Consider the following 13,287-nt stretch of genomic DNA (forward strand, 5'->3'; position numbering starts at 1 on the left):
ACAAATGTATGTATTGTGAGACACTATAAGATAATTAATGTGAAAAATGAAGAAAACATGTGCAAGCACACGCGCTGAAATTTGATTGGATAATACCCATATGGCTATATCGGAGTAGTTTTCCAATGAAATACCCTTGAAAATAAAGTGTCCATCTATATTACAAAAGTATTGTCTAATTTATTGAAGCTTGTAGGGAATGGGGCATCATAAGGGATTGGGGAGCCGTTTGGGGAACATCTGTAACGGTTCCCGTTACAATTAGCACTAGTTTTTTTTAGAGTTGTTTTTTACTAGTATGTTCATTTCACCATACATCGGACAGAAATTAACCATGCATCGGACACTTTCCGATGCATGGGTTATCACTTCCATTTTCATTCAAAACCTAACTGACATCTTTTTTTTGCGGAAATAGAAATTAAAAACTCTAAATTTTTGGTGAATATACAAGTTATGGATATATGACGTCTAGAAGTGGACTCGGTTTATTTTTACAAACCAGAGTATGATAACCCACAAGACAAAGGCGCGAGTTGACATATAAATAGCATTATAAAGCCTTTCTAATGCGATGTGATGCAACTAAAATATCTCCTCATTTGTGGATCGATGTAGTAAATCAAATTTAACTAGTATTAATTGTAACGGGGACCGTTACAGATGTTCCCCAAACGCTCCCCAACTCCCATTTGGTGTCATTTCCTGTAAGCTTCATTAAATAAGGCAATTAAGTATATTGGTCATTTAACGCATTTCACGCGCGCGCACGTGCATGCATGCATGTGCAGGTTGACCATGTCATTCCATCTATACTATAAATGCATCTTTATATTCTCAGTATCAAAACAATTCATCAAAAAATATATAAGTTCCGGCTATAACAAGTATATTGGTCATCTTAGCATTGCGCACACGCGCACCTGTATGCATGTTCATGATGACCATGCCATTTTGTCTACACTTATAATATGTCTGTTTAATCTTAGTATCAAAGCTTTTTATCAAAAATATAAAAGTTATGGCTATATTAAGTATATTGGTCATTAAACACATTGCACGCGCGCGCATGTGCATGCATGTGCATGATGGCCACATCATCTTGTCTACACTTTTAATATATCTGTATATTCTTAATATCAAAGCTTTTCATCAAAAAATATATAAAGTACGGCTATATTAAGTAAATTGGTCATTTAATACATTGCACGCACGCGCACGTGCATGCATATGCATGCATGTGCATGATGATCATGTCGTCTTGTCTACACTTTAAATACATATAAATATTTTGAGTATCAAAGCATTTCATCAAAAAGTTTCAAAGTTACAATTATATCAAGTAAATTGGTCATTTTACGCTTTGCGCGTGCACGCATGTGCATGCATGTGCATGATGACCATGTCATCTTGTTCACACTTTTAATATATCCTTATATTCTGAGTATCAAAGCATTTTATCAAAAAATATAAAAGTTACAGCTATATCAAGTATATTGGTCATTTTACGCATTGCACGCGCACGCACGTGCATGTGCGTGAGCGCAAAATGACCTTCGTTCCGCAAATCTACATAACATGCCTAGTAACCCTAAAAAGGTTTCACCTCAATCGGATGTGTAGTTTCGGAGATCACTCACGGACAAAAAAGTACCCAGGAAGAAAAATAATAATAACTAGATGAGATCTCGTCGCGAGCAACGAGTAGGTCTTCCGTCCGATTTTTCGATAAGATGAGTTATGATTTTGACTATGATCTTTGTTAAAAGATAATAATATATAGACTTCCCTAATTAGATTTCATTCTTTTGATTTATATAACATTATCAAAGAGCTATAGATGATACGCTTTTGGCCCCTCTGAGCCCCTAGTTTGAGGGGTCAGCCCCTTTCTCTTGATATCAATTGAAAGGTCTTGTGATTTTGAAAACGTTTTGTTCAAGAAATATTCAGATTTTTCCTTTCGTTGTGGAGATATGCTGAATGGAAATATTTAGGGGCCACCCCTCCAAGTCCTTAATGGGGCCGTTTGACAAAATCTGAAAGGGTGCATATTGTTTAGAATATTATTCTGACCATCTTTTGTTCAGCATTGCATATCGAAATATTCTCCCTTTTCGAGATATAAAGCGTCAAAGATTTAGCATTCTGGCCCCTTGTGACCCCTTATTACGTAACGTATGATCAGAATCTTATCATATATTGTTGTAAATCGTTAAGATAAACATCTTTGCTTCAGTAATGTGTTACAGATTATTGATCGTTAAAGAGTTAAAGATGAAAAAGTATTGGCCCCTCTGAGCCCTTAATTTGAAGGGTCAGCCCCTTTTTCTTGGCATCAAATGAAAAGTCTTGTGCTTTTAAACATTTTTTGTTCAACAACTATTCAGAGATTTCTTTTCGTTGTGGAGATATGCTGAATGGAAATATTTAGGGGCCACCACTCCAAGTCCTTAATGGGGCCGTTTGACAAAAATTGAAAGGGTGCATATTGTTTAGAGCATTATTCTGACCATCTTTTGTTCAGTATTGCTTATCAAAATATTCGCCCTTTTCGAGATATAAAGCGTCAAAGATTTAGCATTCTGGCCCCTTGTGACCCCTTATTACGTAACGTATGATCAGAATCTTATCATATATTGTTGTAAATTGTTAAGATAAACATTTTTGCTTCAGTAATGTATAACAAAATATTGATCGTTAAAGAGTTATAGATGAAAGACTTTTGGCCCCTCTGAGCCCCTAACTTGAGGGGTCAGCCCCTTTTTCTTGATATCATATGAAAGCACATATCATTTTGCACAACTTTTGTTTATGTTTTAACAAAATATTTACAGGTATAAAGATATGATAGAAAACTTGTCAAAATTTGCGAGATGCTTGTGAGCCTATTTTTCGAGCCCAGGCGAGCTTTGGCGCCTTTTGCACTGGAAAGATATGGACGCAAAAAAGCACATCTACAATCCCTCCTCTACCGTCACTGAGAATCTCAACTCAATATCTTTATTCGTTTTGGAGTGATTACCAGGACAAGCCGACCCTCTGAAAATCAGATAATTGTCTATATCTCACGACCGGAAGTGACGTCATCAATATAAAAAATTTCCAATAAGGTTCAGATCAATATCTATCAGATCTGAAAGTTTCATGAAAATCGACCGAGTTGTTTCCGAGAACTCGCGTGCACAAAATCGGTAAGAAAAAAAAAGAATAATAATAATAATAATAGGGAAAAAGAAACCGAACGAAAACAATAAGGTCTTCCGTTGGAGACGGAAGACCTTAACTAGACTCTTGTTGCCATGGCAACAAAAAAGTCTTCCGTTCTTCTAAATCTGTAAGAATTTTCTTTTTTTCTGTGTAAACAACATACATATCATATTTACTGTGAAAGAAAAAAATAACTGGAAAAAAGTCCATTTTCAGTACTTAAGGTACTTTGATTTTCATTATCAATCTTGTATAATACATTTGGCACCTATAAGAGATAAACGTATATCATTAGCAATTTAAAAAAAAATTGTTTGCAATCATTTCTGAGACAAACAAACAGACGAACGAACACCGTACTATCATAAACTTCATTGTGTGTATATTTTGGCATAATTGTGATGGTGTTATAAAAAAATATAAGGAATTAAGTTAGTATCACACTAAACGAAAGGTCACTGAGTTTTGTAAAGTTATAATATCAAGATTTGACAGCATACCTTTAAGACAGATTATTCAATTACAGTAATTCTCCAGCAATCGATTGATTGATTGATTGATTATACGTATGTTGTTTAACGTCCCTCTCCAGAATTTTTCACTCACATGGAGACGCCACCACTCGCCGGTGGAGACTGCAAATTTTTGTCCTATACTTCGGCACTTATCGCAATTGAGCAGTGGGGAATCTTTTTTATGCCAGCACCTTCTGCGACAAGGGACCTCGATTTATGCGATCTCATCCAAAGGACCGGTCTCCACGTCCCACAATTGAAGTTCATAATACCGAGATATTTTATTTTTTATTTTATTCTATTTTTTCACAAGTTTGTTGCATCAGATTTACTTAAAGATCATACTTCAAGATCATTTCGAACTCAGGCTACTTAATTGCAGTGCATACAGCGTCAAGTGATTTTGATTGACAGGTCAACACAGGTGCACTTCGTGTGATACTTTTTAAGCTGAAAAATATACAGGATGTGACCATGACTGACTATGAAATCAGAAAACATTTAATAAAGAATGGGTGCGATATAGAACTAATTTTTGGTCTATGGATAAATGGATAGGAGGATCGGGATTAAGAGGGAATCTCTCTCTCCCTCTCTCTCTCTCTCTCTCTTTCTCTCTCTCTCAGACGCGTAAACATTTCATAATGACAAATCTACCATTATAGAATATGAAATTCTGTATAGATGTAAATGGTAATTATATTCACATGTTCCAGATTTAAATCTAAAACGAATATATAATTCAAATGCCTAGCTGCACGAACGCCTCCAAATATTAATCAAGACGGGGAGGGGGGGGGGGGGGGGAGGAGGCTTCAAAGGAATTACATGTAGATAGTTTTATGTTTTATGAATTATAAGGAAAAATACGGACGTCAGTTGCATGTACATAATTATATATCATTGCATAAAATTGTGTTCATTCAGGTATACTTATCCCACATATCAAGAGACCTGTGCAATTTTTTTATCATGGTTTTTTTTTTCAAAAGAAACATATAGCGTACCATTATTTCACACAGAATCGCGTTTTCACATATATTTTTTAACTCTTTTCAGTATTTCACAAGAATCCAAGAATCGTCTTTTTACATCTTTTATAATTCCTTGGGTATATAGAGTATAGATCATGTGTCATAAATAATTCAACTATTTATCAAATATACATGTAATAACCAAATCTAATCTATAGATTGATTTTCTTTCTTTTAAGTGGCAGATATCAGTTTATTTATAAAGGCTTTAAAACAGTACTGTATTACAATTTTCTATCGCTCAATTCCTTTTTGAGTGTATGTAATATTTTTTAATATCGAAAATAAAACTCGGGAATCGGGATAATTTCGCATTCAAATCATAGAGAATAATAAATCGTCTACATTATAGAAGGCTTATAACTATCGTATTCTGAACTTACTATACGAGATAGATAAAATTGCATGCCTGTCCATCACTATAAATGTATATTCAGTGCTTATAATATATTTACTTGAATTAGGTACCTAGTATATATATTAATTTTTTTTTTAGATATATTCATGTGTAAATCAATTAACTGTCAATACAGACTTACACTACACTGGCAACTTTAAACTATACATGCACTGGAAGCGGTAACCAACGTACTCTTACATTTAGAAGAGTGCATATATATGGAACGTCTAAATATTTTTGATATGGAGAGTGTATATGTCTCTGACGTCATCGATACTATTTCCGCCTTTATCTCGAAAGTTCTATTCTCACTTACAAGTCAGAGTTATCTTTCTTTGCCCATTGTATACACACTAGGTAAATGGGGAAAATGACGGTACCTAAAATCTAGAAAATGCGCAATCCAATTTTAAAACAAATTATATATTTAGTATTTGTAGAATAACCTCTGTTATACATAATAATATCTTGAAAAAATATTAAAAAACAAAAAAGTTGAAAATTGACCAAACACAAGTTCACTTCCGGTTCGGACAGGAAGTACCGGAAACACACGAAAACAACTTCGAAACAAAGAGAATGTCATAATCTAATACTCCTGTAAATTTCACATCTTTACCTCAAACCGTTTCCGAGAAAAATTCCGGACAAAAGTCCATTTAAAAATTGGAAATTCGGCCGTAACTTCGGACCGGAAGTGAATTTTACAAAAAACGGAATTTTATATAAACTTCATATATCAGCCTACTATCATGTGAAAAATTGTGAAAATCTATCCAACCATCTCTGAGTAATCGAGCTCACAAAATTTGGGAGGAATAATAATAATAACTAGACTCTTGTTGCCATGGCAACAAAAAAGTCTTCCGTTCTTCTAAATCTGTAAGAATTTGCTTTTTTTCTGTGTAAAAAACATACATATCATATTGTCTGTGAAAGAAAAAAATAACTGGAAAAAAGTCCTTTCAGTACTCAAGGTACTTTGATTTTCATTATCAATCTTGTATAATACATTTGGCAGCTATAAGAGATAAACGTATATCATTAGCAATTAAAAAAAAAAATTGTATGCAATCATTTCTAAGACAAACAAACAGACGAACGAACACCGTACTATCATAAACTTCATTGTGTGTATATTTTAACATAATTGTGATGGTGTTATAAAAAATATAATGAATTAAGTTAGTATCACACTAAACGTAAAGTCACTGAATTTTGTAAAGTTATAATATCAAGATTTGACAGCATACCTATAAGACAGATTATTCATTTACAGCAATTCTTCAGCAATCGATTGATTGATTGATTGATTATACGTATGTTGTTTAACGTCCCTCTCCAGAATTTTTGAATTTTTCACTCACATGGAGACGCCACCACTCGCCGGTGGAGACTGCAAATTTTTGTTCTATACTTTGGCACTTATCGCAATTGAGCAGTGGGGAATCTTTTTTATGCCAGCACCTTCTGCGACAAGGGACCTCGATTTATACGATCTCATCCAAAGGACCGGTCTCCACGTCCCACAATCGAAGTTCATAATACCGAGATATTTTATTTTTTATTTTATTCTATTTTTTTTACAAGTTTGTTGCATCAGATTTACTTAAAGATCTTACTTCAAGATCATTTCAAACTCAGGCTACTTAATTGCATTGCATACAGCGTCAAGTGATTTTGATTGACAGGTCAACACACGTGCACTTCGTGTGATACTTTTTAAGCTGAAAAATATACAGGATGTGACCATGACTGACTATGAAATCAGAAAACATTTAATAAAGAATGGGTGTGACCGATATAGAACTAATTTTTGGTCTATGTAAATGGATAGGAGGATCGGGATTAAGAGGGAATCTCTCTCTCCCCCCCCCTCTCTCTCTTTCTCTCTCTCAGACGTAAATTGAACATTTCATAATGACAAATCTACCATTATAGAATATGAAATTCTGTATACATGTAAATGGTAATTATATTCACATGTTCCAGATTTAAATCTAAAACGAATATATAATTCAAATGCCTAGCTGCACGAACGTCTCCAAATATTAATCAAGACGGGGGGGGGGGGGAGGGGAGGAGGCTTCAAAGGAATTAGATAGTTTTATGTTTTATGAATTATAAGGAAAAGTACGGACGTCAGTTGCATGTACATAATTATATATCATTGCATAAAACTGTGTTCATTCAGGTATACTTATCCCACATATCAAGAGACCTGTGCAATTTTTTTTATCATGTTTTTTTTTCAAAAGAAACATATAGCGTACCATTATTTCACACAGAATCGCGTTTTCACATATTTTTTTTTAACTCTTTGAGTATTTCACAAGAATCCAAGAATCGTCTTTTCACATCTTTTATAATTCCTTGGGTATATAGAGTATAGATCATGTCATAAATAATTTAACTTTTTATCAAATATACATGTAATAACCAAATCTAATCTATAGATTGATTTTCTTTCTTTTAAGTGGCAGATATCAATTTATTTATAAAGGCTTTAAAACAGTACTGTATTACAATTTTCTATCGCTCAATTCCTTTTTGAATGTATGTAATATTTTTTTAATATCGAAAATAAAACTCGGAAATCGGGATAATTTCGCATTCAAATCATAGAGAATAATAAATCGTCTACATTATAGAAAGTTTATAACTATCGTATTCTGAACTTACTATACGAGATAGATAAAATTGCATGCCTGTCCATCACTATAAATGTATATTCAGTGCTTATAATATATTTACTTGAATTAGGTACCTAGCATATATATTATTTTTTTTTAGATATATTCATGTGTAAATCAATTAACTGTCAATACAGGCTTACACTACATTGGCAACTTTAAACTATACATGCACTGGAAGCGGTAACCAACGTACTCTTACATTTAGAAGAGTGCATATGGAACGTCTAAATATTTTTGATATGGAGAGTATATATGTCTCTGACGTCATCGATACTATTTCCGCCTTTATCTCGAAAGTTCTATTCTCACTTACAAGTCAGAGTTATCTTTCTTTGCCCATTGTATACACACTAGGTAAATGGGGAAAATGACGGTACCTAAAATCTAGAAAATGCGCAATCCAATTTTAAAACAAATTATATATTTAGTATTTGTAGAATAACCTCTGTTATACATAATAATATCTTGAAAAAATATTAAAAAACAAAAAAGTTGAAAATTGACCAAACACAAATTCACTTCCGGTTCGGACAGGAAGTACCGGAAACACACGAAAACAACTTCGAAACAAAGAGAATGTCATGATCTAATACTCCTGTAAATTTCACATCTTTACCTCAAACCGTTTTTGAGAAAAATTCCGGACAAAAGTCCATTTAAAAATTGGAAATTCGGCCGTAACTTCGGACCGGAAGTGAATTTTTCAAAAAACGGAATTTTATATAAACTTCATATATCAGCCTACTATCATGTGAAAAATTGTGAAAATCTATCCAACCATCTCTGAGTAATCGCGCTCACAAAATTTGGGAGGAATAATAATAATAATAATAATAATAATAATAAAAAGAAACAATACAATCACTATAAGTCTTCCGTTGTGAACGGAAGACTTAATAATAATAATAACTAGACTCTTGTTGCCATGGCAACAAAAAAGTCTTCCGTTCTTCTAAATCTGTAAGAATTTGCTTTTTTCTGTGTAAAAAACATACATATCATATTTACTGTGAAAGAAAAAAATAATTGGAAAAAAGTCCTTTCAGTACTTAAGGTACTTTGATTTTCATTATCAATCTTGTATAATACATTTGGCACCTATAAGAGATATCCGTATATCATTAGCAATTTAAAAAAAAAATGTTTGCAATCATTTCTAAGACAAACAAACAGACGAACGAACACCGTACTATCATAAACTTCACTGTGTGTATGTTTTGGCATAATTGTGATGGTGTTATAAAAAAATATAATGAATTAATTTAGTATCACATTAAACGTAAAGTCACTGAGTTTTGTAAAGTTATAATATCAAGATTTGACAACATACCTATAAGACAAATTATTCAATTACAGTAATTCTTCAGCAATCGATTGATTGATTGATTGATTGATTGATTGATTATACGTATGTTGTTTAACGTCCCTCTCCAGAATTTTTCACTCACATGGAGACGCCACCACTCGCCGGTGGAGACTGTAAATTTTTGTCCTATACTTTGGCATTTATTGCAATTGAGCAGTGGGGAATCTTTTTTATGCCAGCATCTTCTGCGACAAGGGACCTCGATTTATACGATCTCATCCAAAGGACCGGTCTCCACGTCCCACAGTCGAAGTTCATAATACCGAGATATTTTATTTTTTATTTTATTCTATTTTTTTTCACAAGTTTGTTGCAGCAGATTTACTTAAAGATCATACTTCAAGATCATTTCGAACTCAGGCTACTTAATTGCAGTACATACAGCGTCAAGTGATTTTGATTGACAGGTCAACACACGTGCACTTCGTGTGATACTTTTTAAGCTGAAAAATATACAGGATGTGACCATGACTGACTATGAAATCAGAAAACATCTAATAAAGAATGGGTGTGACCGATAAAGAACTAATTTTTGGTCTGGATCGGGATTAAGAGGGAATCTCTCCTCTCTCTCTCTCTCTCTCTCTCTCAGACATGTAAATTGAACATTTCATAATTATAAAATATGAAATTCTGTATACATGTAAATGGTAATGTTATTCACATGTTCCAGATTTAAATCTAAAACGAATATATGATTCAAATTCAAGACGGGGGGGAGGGGGGGCTTCAAAGGAATTAGATAATTTTATGAATTACAAGGAAAAGTACGGACGTCAGTTGCATGTACATGATTATATATCATTGCATAAAATTGTGTTCATTCAGATATACTTATCCCACATATCAACAGACTTGTACAATTTTTTTATCATGTTTTTTTTTCCAAAAGAAACATATAGCGTACCATTATTTCACACACTCTTTAACTCTTTGAGTATTTCACAAGAATCCAAGAATCGCCTTTTCACATCTTTTATAATTACTTGGGTATATAGAGTATAGATCATGTGTCATAAATAATTTAACCTTTTATCAAATATATATGTAATAACCAAATCTAATCTATAGATTGATTTTCTTTCTTTTCAGTGGCAGATATCAATTTATTTATAAAGGCTTTAAAACAGTACTGTATTACAATTTTCTATCGCTTAATTCCTTTTTTGAGTGTATGTAATATTTTTTAATATCGAAAGTAAAACTCGGAAATCGGGATAATTTCGCATTCAGATCATAAAGAATAATAAATCGTCTGCATTATAGAAGGCTTATAACTATCGTATTCTGAACTTAATATACGAAATAGATAAAACTGCATGCCTGTCCATCACTATAAATGTATATTCAGTGCTTATAATATATTTACTTGAATTAGCTACCTAGCATATATATATATATTAATTTTTTTTAGATATATTCATGTGTAAATTAACTAACTGTCAATACAGACTTACACTACACTGGCAACTTCAAACTTTACATGCACTGGAAGCGGTAACCAACGTCCTCTTAAATTTTGAGGAGTGAATATAGCACGTCTAAATATTTTGATATGGAGAGTGTATATGTCTCTAACGTCATCGATACTATTTCCGCCTTTATCTCGAAAGTTCTATTCTCACTTACAAGTCAGAGTTATCTTTCTTTGCCCATTGTCTACACACTAGGTAAATAGGGAAAATGAGGGTACCGAAAATCTGCAAAATGTGGAATCTGATTTCAAAACAAATTATATATTTAGTATTTGTAGAATAACCTCTGTTATACATAATAATATCTTGAAAAAATATTAAAAAACAAAAAAGTTGAAAATTGACCAAACACAAGTTCACTTCCGGTTCGGACAGGAAGTACCGGAAACACACGAAAACAACTTCGAAACAAAGAGAATGTCATGATCTAATACCCCTGTATATTTCACATCTTTACCTCAAACCGTTTTCGAGAAAAATTCCGGACAAAAGTCCATTTAAAAATTGGAAATTCGGCCGTAACTTCGGTCCGGAAGTGAATTTTTCAAAAAACGGAATTTTATATAAACTTCATATATCAGCCTACTATCATGTGAAAAATTGTGAAAATCTATCCAACCATCTCTGAGTAATCGCGCTCACAAAATTTGGGAGGAATAATAATAATAATAATAATAATAAAAAGAAACAATACAATCACTATAAGTCTTCCGTTGTGAACGGAAGACTTAATAATAAAAAGAAACAATACAATCACTATAAGTCTTCCGTTGTGAACGGAAGACTTAATAACTAGAAACTCATTGCGAGCAATGAGAGGTCTTCCGTCCGATTCTGAAAATAAAAAACGAAAATTCAAGCTGAAAAAGTGATAAAAGAAATTCAGACACTCTGGAGATTTAATCCTAATCGCCAGCGTGAAAATCCAACGTGCTAACCATTAACCATTCACTTTTTTACATCACTTCCTTTCATGACCGGAAGTAACGGCGATGCAAGATTTTCTCACGATTCATATAACTGATGACTGACCATCAGTCTTGAAAGTTTTAGTCCTCAGTCGTTTACTGTTGCCGAACAATATTGTGGGACTAAATTCTAATTTTGAGAACAGGTAAACACACAACCGAAAGTGAATTTTATAAAAATCTCTGACTGTTCTCTAGACATTTGCAATATCTACAACATGCATAAAATCATTTCAGGTACTTCATCGATAAGCGATATCTATGAGAAAGTTAAACATAAGAATAACGTAGTTTATCTCCTAAAACCGTAGTTTATCTCCTAAAACCGGAAGTTGACGTTTTTGTTTCCAGTGGAATCTAACATATTTCAAAACAGCAAAAGAGATGCAATAGAGTCATGTAAGTTTTAATTTAAAAAAGAAAAGTTAAAATTTTTGATTTCTTTGATCACTTCCTGTGAGAAGCGGAAGTGACGACTGACGCGTTTAACCCAAATGGTTTCACCTACCCCTCAACGTCCATTACTCTTAAAATTTTAGTGTTTTAATCTTTTACCTGTTTTTGAGATCTCGCTCAGACAACTTCTCATTTTGAGGACAGAACAACACGCGACCGGAAGTGAATTTTTGAAAAAATATTTAAGGTTACTCTAGACATTTGCACTCTGAATAGCACATTTAAAATTCATTTCAAATACTTTATCTATAAAGAATATTTACAAGAAATTAAAAAAAACTCAAATTATTTAGTTTTTCTCATCTAACTGGAAGTTGTCGTATTTGTTTCCGGTGGGACGAACATCTTTCAATCTGCGAAAAAGATGCAATAAAGTGATGCAATTTTTAATTAAAAAAAGAAAACTTGAAATTCCCGTTTTCTTTGATCATTTCCTGTGACGACCGGAAGTGACGACTGACGCTCTTAACCCAAATGGTTTTGCCTACATCTTAAGATCTGTTGCTCATAAAAGTTTGGTGTCATAATCTCTTACCGTTTCCGAGATCTTGCTCACACAACTTCTCATTTTGAGGACAGGAAATCACGCGACCGGAAGTGAATTTTTCAAAGATATTTGACATTACTCTAGATATTTGCAGTCTAAATAACATATTTAAAATTCATTTCAAATACTTTATCTTCAAAGGATATTAATGGGAAAGAAAAATACTCAAATTATGTAGTTTTTCTCTTATAACCGGAAGTTGACGTTTTTGTTTCCGGTGGGACCAACATATTTCGAAACTACAAAAGAGGTGCAATAATGTGATTAAGTATTGATTTAAAAAAAGAAAGTTGAAATTTTACGATATCTTTGATCACTTCCGTAAACGACCGGAAGTGCCGACGACGAACGAAAATGCGATTCTGCAAATTTAGAAGTCACGTTCTATGCTCTCCAATAAGTCTCCAGTTCATATCTTTAGCCATTCTTGAAAAAAAGGGGCGACAAAATCTCATTTTAAAATCAGGAAATTGCCCGTAACTTGGAACCAAAATGGAATTTTCCAAATTTTTCTTGTGATGAAACAAGTTCATACAATGACCAATTTTTTCTGAAAGTTTCACGGAGAACCAATGAATAGCTTTCGAGAAAACGCCTGCACAAAATTTGGTCAAAAAAAT

General features: G+C 33.1%; 1 protein-coding gene across 1 annotated transcript in view; it reads right to left on the reverse strand.

Annotated features, from left to right (window-relative positions):
• The window catches only part of LOC133186693 (coiled-coil domain-containing protein 13-like), a 55,017-nt gene that overhangs the window by 39,302 nt on the left and 2,428 nt on the right, over positions 1-13,287 (reverse strand). The window lies entirely within an intron of this gene.

The sequence above is a fragment of the Saccostrea echinata genome, unplaced genomic scaffold (genome assembly GCF_033153115.1).
Source record: "Saccostrea echinata isolate AGI-Se365-2 ecotype Australia unplaced genomic scaffold, CSIRO_AGI_Sech_v1 ptg000014l, whole genome shotgun sequence".
In the NCBI taxonomy this organism is placed as follows: Eukaryota; Metazoa; Mollusca; class Bivalvia; order Ostreida; family Ostreidae; genus Saccostrea; species Saccostrea echinata.